Source organism: Narcine bancroftii, unplaced genomic scaffold, assembly GCF_036971445.1.
Source record: "Narcine bancroftii isolate sNarBan1 unplaced genomic scaffold, sNarBan1.hap1 Scaffold_158, whole genome shotgun sequence".
In the NCBI taxonomy this organism is placed as follows: Eukaryota; Metazoa; Chordata; class Chondrichthyes; order Torpediniformes; family Narcinidae; genus Narcine; species Narcine bancroftii.
Genome location: NW_027211893.1, coordinates 7,283,630 through 7,292,297, shown reverse-complemented (window position 1 = coordinate 7,292,297; position 8,668 = coordinate 7,283,630).

Sequence of the window (8,668 nt, the reverse complement as noted above, 5' to 3'; positions counted from 1 at the left end):
ACCTCTGAGTCCCCATATCTGTTTCCCCGCCTCTGTTTCCCCGCCTCTGATTCCCCGCCTCTGATTCGCAGGCTCTGATTCTCCGCCTCTGATTCCCCGCCTCTGGTTCCCCGCCTCTGATTCGCTGCCTCTGATTCCCCATCTCTGATTCCGCACATCTGATTCCCCACCTCTGTTTCCCTGCCTCTGATTTCCCACCTCTGTTTCCCCATATCTGATATCCCGCCTCTGATTCCCCAACTCTGATACCCCGCCTCTGATTCCCCAGCTTTGATTCCCCACCTCTGATTCCCCGTGTTTGATTCCCTGCCTCTGATTCCCCGCCTCTGATTCCCCATCTCTGATTCACCGCCTTTGATTCGCCACCTCTGATTCCCCATATCTGATTCCCCGCTTCTGTTTCTCCGCCTCTGATTCCCCGCCTCTGATTCCCCATATCTCATTCCCCGCCTCTGAATCCCCATCTCTGATTCCCGGACTCTGATTCCCCACCTCTGATTCCCGGCCTCTTATTCCCGGCATCTGATTCCGGCCTCTGATTCCCAACTTCTGATTCCACACCTCTGATTCCCCATATCTGATTCCCCGCCTCTGTATCCCCGCCTCTGATTCCCTGCCCTTGTTTGCCCATATCTGATTCCCTGCCTCTGATTCCCCAACTCTGATTCCCCGCCTCTGATTCCCCAGCTCTGATTCCCCGCCTCTGATTTCCCGTGTTTGATTCCCTGCCTCTGATTCCCCGCATCTGATTCCCCATCTCTGATTCACCGCCTTTGATTCGCCACCTCTGATTCCACATATCTGATTCCCCACCTCTGTTTCCCCGCCTCTGATTCCCCGCCTCTGATTCTCCATATCTCATTCCCCGCCTCTGAATCCCCATCTCTGATTCCCGGACTCTGATTCCCCACCTCTGATTCCCGGCCTCTTATTCCCAGCATCTGATTCCCGGCCTCTGATTCCCGGCCTCTGATTCCCCGCTTCTGATTCTGATTCGCTGCCTCTGATTCCCCATCTCTGATTCTGCACATCTGATTCCCTGCCTCTGATTCCACACCTCTGATTCCCCATATCTGATTTCCCGCCTCTGTTTCCCCGCCTCTGATTCCCCGCCTCTGTTTCCCCATATCTAATTCCCAACCTCTGATGCCCCAACTCTGATTCCCTGCCTCTGATTCCCCGCGTTCTATTCCCTGCCTCTGATTCCCCGCCTGTGATTCCCCATCTCTGATTCACCACCTCTGATTCCCCACCTCTGATTCCCCATATCTAATTCCCCGCCTCTGTTTGCCCGCCTCTGATTCCCCGCCTCTGTTTCCCCATATCTGATTCCCCGCCTCTGAATCCCCAACTCTGATTCCCTGCCTCTGATTCCCCAGCTCTGATTCCCCGCCTTTGATTCCCCCCGTCTGATTCCCAGCCTATGAATCCGCGTGTCTGATTTCCTGCATCTGATTCCCCGCCTCTGATTACCCATCTCTGATTCACAGCCTCTGATTCCCCACCTCTGATTCCCCATCTCGGATTCCGCACATCTGATTAACTGCCTCTGATTCCCCGACTCTGATCCCCACCTCTGATTCCCAAGCTCTGATTCCCCGCCTCTGATTCCCCAACTCTGATTCCCCGCCTCTGATTCCCAAGCTCTGATTCCCCGCCTCTGATTCCCCGTGTTTGATTCCCTGCCCCTGATTCCCCGCCTCTTATTCCCCATCTCTGATTCACGGCCTTTGATTCGCCACCTCTGATTCCCCATATCTGATTCCTCGCCTCTGTTTCCCCGCCTCTGATTCCCCGCCTCTGATTCCCCATATCTCATTCCCCGCCTCTGATTCCCCATCTCTGATTCCCGGACTCTGATTCCCCACCTCTGATTCCCAGCCTCTTATTCCCGGCATCTGATTCCGGCCTCTGATTCCCGGCCTCTGATTCCCTGCTTCTGATTCTGATTCCCTGCCTTTGATTCCCCATCTCTGATTCCGCACATCTGATTCCCTGCCTGATTCCCCATCTCTGATTCCCCATATCTGATTCCCCGCCTCTGTTTCCCCGCCTCTGATTCCCCGCCTCTGTTTCCCAATATCTAAGTCCCCGCCTCTGATTCCCCAACTCTGATTCCCCACCTCTGATTCCCCAGCTCTGATTCCCCGCCTCTGATTCCCTGCATCTGATTCCCTGCATCTGATTCCAAGCCTCTGATTCCCTGCCTCTGATTCCCAACCTCTGATTCCCCACCTCTGATTCCCCATATCTGATTCCCAGCCTCTGTTTCCCCGCCTCTGATTCCCCGCCTCTGTTTCACCATATCAGATTCCCGGACTCTGATTCCCCGCCTCTGATTCCCTGCCTCTGATTCCCCATCTCCGATTCCGCACATCTGATTCCCTGCCTCTGATTCCCCGCCTCTGATTCCCCGCCTCTGATTCCATGCCTCTGATTCCCAACCTCTGATTCCCCACCTCTGATTCCCCGTGTTTGATTCCCCGCCTCTGTTTCCCCGCCTCTGATTCCCCGCCTCTGATTCCCCAACTCTAATTCCCCGCCTCTGATTCCCCATATCTGATTCCCTTCCTCTGTTTCCCCGCCTCTGATTCCCCGCCCCTGTTTCCCCATATCTGATTCCCTGCCTCTGATTCCCCAACTTTGGTTCCCAGCCTCTGATTCCCCAGCTCTGATTCCCCGCCTCTGATTCCCCGTGTTTGATTCCCTGCCTCCGATTCCCGGCCTCTGATTCCCCATCTCTGATTCACTGCCTTTGATTCGCCACCTCTGATTCCCCATATCTGATTCCCCGCTTCTGTTTCTCCGCCTCTGATTCCCCGCCTCTGATTCCCCATATCTCATTCCCCGCCTCTGAATCCCCATCTCTGATTCCCGGACTCTGATTCCCCACCTCTGATTCCCGGCCTCTTATTCCCGGCATCTGATTCCGGCCTCTGATTCCCAACCTCTGATTCCACACCTCTGATTCCCCATATCTGATTCCCCGCCTCTGATTCCCCGCCTCTGATTCTCCATATCTCATTCCCCGCCTCTGAATCCCCATCTCTGATTCCCGGACTCTGATTCCCCACCTCTGATTCCCGGCCTCTTATTCCCAGCATCTGATTCCCGGCCTCTGATTCCCGGACTCTGATTCCCCGCCTCTGATTCCCTTCCTCTGATTCCCCATCTCCGATTCCGCACATCTGATTCCCTGCCTCTGATTCCCCGCCTCTGATTCCCCACCTCTGATTCCATGCCTCTGATTCCCAACCTCTGATTCCCCACCTCTGATTCCCCGTGTTTGATTCCCCGCCTCAGTTTCCCCGCCTCTGATTCCCCAGCTCTGATTCCCCAGCTCTGATTCCTCGCCTCTGATTCCCTTCCTCTGATTCCCAACCTCTGATTCCCCACCTCTGATTTCCCATATTGATTCCCTGCGTCTGATTCCCCGCCTCTGATTCCCCAACTCTGATTCCCCGCCTCTGATTCCCCAGCTCTGATTCCCCGCCTCTGATTCACCGTGTTTGATTCCCTGCCTCTGATTCCCGGCCTCTGATTCCCCATCTCTGATTCACCGCCTTTGATTCGCCACCTCTGATTCCCCAAATCTGATTCCCCGCCTCTGTTTCCCCGCTTCTGGTTCCCCGCCTCTGATTCCCCATATCTCATTCCCCGCCTCTGAATCCCCATCTCTGATTCCCGGACTCTGATTCCCCACCTCTGATTCCCGGCCTCTTATTCCCGGCATCTGATTCCGGCCTCTGATTCCCGGCCTCTGATTCCCTGCTTCTGATTCTGATTCCCTGCCTCTGATTCCCCATCTCTGATTCCGCACATCTGATTCCCTGCCTCTGATTACCCCCCTCTGTTTCCCCGCCTCTGATTCCCCGCCTCTGTTTCCCAATATCTAAGTCCCCGCCTCTGATTCCCCAACTCTGATTCCCCACCTCTGATTCCCCAGCTCTGATTCCCCGCCTCTGATTCCCCGCATCTGATTCCCTGCATCTGATTCCACGCCTCTGATTCCCTGCCTCTGATTCCCAACCTCTGATTCCCCACCTCTGATTCCCCATATCTGATTCCCTGCCTCTGTTTCCCCGCCTCTGATTCCCCACCTCTGTTTCCCAATATCTGATTCCCGGCCTCTGATTCCGCGCCTCTGATTCCCCGCCTCTGATTCCCTGCCTCTGATTCCCCATCTCCGATTCCGCACATCTGATTCCCTGCCTCTGATTCCCCGCCTCTGATTCCCCGCCTCTGATTCCCTGCCTCTGATTCCCAACCTCTGATTCCCCACCTCTGATTCCCCATATCTGATTCCCCGCCTCTGTTTCCCCGCCTCTGATTCCCCTCCTCTGATTCCCCAACTCTAATTTCCCGCCTCTGATTGACCAGCTCTGATTCCCCGTGTTTGATTCCCTGCCTCTGATTCCCTGCCCTGATTCCCCATCTCTGTTTCACCGCCTTTGTGTCGCCACCTCTGATTCCCCATATCTGATTCCCCGCCTCTGTTTCCCCGCCTCTGATTCCCTGCCTCTGATTCCCAACCTCTGATTCCACACCTCTGATTCCCCATATCTGATTCCCCGCCTCTGTTTCCCCGCCTCTGATTCCCTGCCCCTGTTTCCCCATATCTGATTCCCTGCCTCTGATTCCCCAACTCAGATTCCCCGCCTCTGATTCCCCAGCTCTGATTCCCCGCTTCTGATTTCCCGTGTTTGATTCCCTGCCTCTGATTCCCCGCCTCTGATTCCCCATCTCTGATTCACCGCCTTTGATTCGCCACCTCTGATTCCACATATCTGATTCTCCACCTCTGTTTCCCCGCCTCTGATTCCCCGCCTCTGATTCTCCATATCTCATTCCCCGCCTCTGAATCCCCATCTCTGATTCCCGGACTCTGATTCCCCACCTCTGATTCCCGGCCTCTCATTCCCAGCATCTGATTCCCGGCCTCTGATTCCCGGCCTCTGATTCCCCGCTTCTGATTCTGATTCCCTGCCTCTGATTCCCCATCTCTAATTCCGCACATCTGATTCACTGCCTCTGATTCCCCACCTCTGATTCCCCATATCTGATTTCCCGCCTCTGTTTCCCCGCCTCTCATTCCCAGCCTCAGTTTCCCCATATCTAATTCCCAACCTCTGATGCCCCAACTCTGATTCCCTGCCTCTGATTCCCCGTGTTCTATTCCCTGCCTCTGATTCCCCGCCTGTGATTCCCCATCTCTGATTCACCACCTCTGATTCCCCACCTCTGATTCCCCATATCTAATTCCCCGCCTCTGTTTGCCCGCCTCTGATTCCCCGCCTCTGTTTCCCCATATCTGATTCCCCGCCTCTGAATCCCCAACTCTGATTCCCTGCCTCCGATTCCCTGCCTCTGATTCCCAACCTCTGATTCCCCACCTCTGAATCCCCATATCTGATTCCCTGCCTCTGATTCCCCGCCTCTGATTCCCTGCCTCTGATTCCCCGCCTCTGATTCCCCAGCTCTGATTTCCCGCCTCTGAATCCCCAACTCTGATTCCCTGCCTCTGATTCCCCAGCTCTGATTCCCCGCCTCTGATTCCCCAGCTCTGATTCCCTGCCTCTGATTTCCCGCCTGTGATTCCCCATCTCTGATTCACAACCTCTGATTCCCCACCTCTGATTCCCCATATCTGATTCCCCGCCACTGTTTGCCCGCCTCTAATTCCCCGCCTCTGTTTCCCCATATCTGATTCCCCGCCTCTGAATCCCGCCTCTGGTTCCCCGCCTCTGATTCACTGCCTCTGATTCCCCATCTCTGATTCCGCACATCTGATACCCTGCCTCTGATTCCCCGCCTCTGACTCCCCGCCTCTGATTCCCTGCCTCTGTTTCCCAACCTCTGATTCCCCATATCTGATTCCCCACCTCTGAATCCCCGCCTCTGGTTCCCCGCCTCTGATTCGCTGCCTCTGATTCCCCATCTCTGATTCCGCACATCTGATTCCCTGCCTCTGATTCCCCGCCTCTGATTCCCCATCTCTGATTCCCCGCCTCTGAATCCCCGTGTCTGATACACAGCCTCTGATACCCCGCCCCTGATTCCCCACCTCTGATTCCCCATATCTGATACCCCGCCTCTGTTTCTGTGCCTCTTATTCCCCGCCTCTGATTCCCCAACTCTGATTCCCCACCTCTGATTCCCCAGCTCTGATTCCCCGCCTCTGATTCCCCGCATCTGATTCCCTGCAACTGATTCCAAGCCTCTGATTCCCTGCCTCTGATTCCCAACCTCTGATTCCCAACCTCTGATTCCACACCTCTGATTCCCCATATCTGATTTCCCGCCTGTGTTTCCCCGCCTCTGATTCCCCGCCTCTGATTCCCCATATCTCATTCCCTGCCTCTGATTCCCAACCTCTGATTCCCCACCTCTGAGTCCCCATATCTGTTTCCCCGCCTCTGTTTCCCCGCCTCTGATTCCCCGCCTCTGATTCGCAGGCTCTGATTCTCCGCCTCTGATTCCCCGCCTCTGGTTCCCCGCCTCTGATTCGCTGCCTCTGATTCCCCATCTCTGATTCCGCACATCTGATTCCCCACCTCTGTTTCCCTGCCTCTGATTTCCCACCTCTGTTTCCCCATATCTGATATCCCGCCTCTGATTCCCCAACTCTGATACCCCGCCTCTGATTCCCCAGCTTTGATTCCCCACCTCTGATTCCCCGTGTTTGATTCCCTGCCTCTGATTCCCCGCCTCTGATTCCCCATCTCTGATTCACCGCCTTTCATTCGCCACCTCTGATTCCCCATATCAGATTCCCCGCCTCTGTTTCCCCGCCTCTGATTCCCCGCCTCTGTTTCCCCATATCTGATTCACAGCCTCTGATTTCCCACCTCTGATTCCCCATCTCTGATTCTGGACATCTGATTCCCTGCATCTGATTCCCCGACTCTGATCCCCACCTCTGATTCCCAACCTCTGATTCCCCACCTCTAAATCCCCATATCTGATTCCCTGCCTCTGATTCCCCGCCTCTGATTCCCTGCCTCTGATTCCCTGCCTCTGATTCCCCAGCTCTGATTCCCCGCCTCTGAATCCCCAACTCTGATTCCCTGCCTCTGATTCCCTGCCTCTGATTCCCTGCCTCTGATTCCCAACCTCTGATTCCCCACCTCTGAGTCCCCATATCTGTTTCCCCGCCTCTGTTTCCCCACCTCTGATTCCCCGCCTCTGATTCCCAGGCTCTGATTCTCCGCCTCTGATTCCCCGCCTCTGGTTCCCCGCCTCTGATTCGCTGCCTCTGATTCCCCATCTCTGATTCCGCACATCTGATTCCCTGCCTCTGATTCCCCGCCTCTGACTCCCCGCCTCTGATTCCCTGCCTCTGTTTCCCAACCTCTGATTCCCCACCTCTGATTCCCCATATCTGATTCCCCACCTCTGTTTCCCTGCCTCTGATTCCCCACCTCTGTTTCCCCATATCTGATATCCCGCCTCTGATTCCCTAACTCTGATACCCCGCCTCTGATTCCCCAGCTTTGATTCCCCACCTCTGATTCCCCGTGTTTGATTCCCTGCCTCTGATTCCCCGCCTCTGATTCCCCATCTCTGATTCACCGCCTTTCATTCGCCACCTCTGATTCCCCATATCAGATTCCCCGCCTCTGTTTCCCCGCCTCTGATTCCCCGCCTCTGTTTCCCCATATCTGATTCCCCACCTCTGATTCCCCATATCTGATTCCCCGCCTCTCTTTCCGTGCCTCTGATTCCCCGCCTCTGATTCCCCATATCTGATTCCCCGCCTCTGATTCCCCAACTCTGATTCCCCACCTCTGATTCCCCAGCTCTGTTTCCCCACCTCTGATTCCCCGCCTCTGTTTCCCCATATCTAATTCCCCGCCTCTGATTCCCAAACTCTGATTCCCCGACTCTGATTCCCCAGCTCTGATTCCCCGCCTCTGATTCCCCACATCTGATTCCCTGCCTCTGATTCCCTGCCTCCGATTCCCTGCCTCTGATTCCCAACCTCTGATTCCCCACCTCTGAATCCCCATATCTGATTCCCTGCCTCTGATTCCCCGCCTCTGATTCCCTGCCTCTGATTCCCCGCCTCTGATTCCCCAGCTCTGATTTCCCGCCTCTGAATCCCCAACTCTGATTCCCTGTCTCTGATTCCCCAGCTCTGATTCCCCGCCTCTGATTCCCCAGCTCTGATTCCCTGCCTCTGATTTCCCGCCTGTGATTCCCCATCTCTGATTCACAACCTCTGATTCCCCACCTCTGATTCCCCATATCTGATTCCCCGCCACTGTTTGCCCGCCTCTAATTCCCCGCCTCTGTTTCCCCATATCTGATTCCCCGCCTCTGAATCCCGCCTCTGGTTCCCCGCCTCTGATTCACTGCCTCTGATTCCCCATCTCTGATTCCGCACATCTGATACCCTGCCTCTGATTCCCCGCCGCTGACTCCCCGCCTCTGATTCCCTGCCTCTGTTTCCCAACCTCTGATTCCCCATATCTGATTCCCCACCTCTGAATCCCCGCCTCTGGTTCCCCGCCTCTGATTCGCTGCCTCTGAATCCCCATCTCTGATTCCGCACATCTGATTCCCTGCCTCTGATTCCCCGCCTCTGATTCCCCATCTCTGATTCCCCGCCTCTGAATCCCCGTGTCTGATACACAGCCTCTGATACCCCGCCCCTGATTCCCCACCT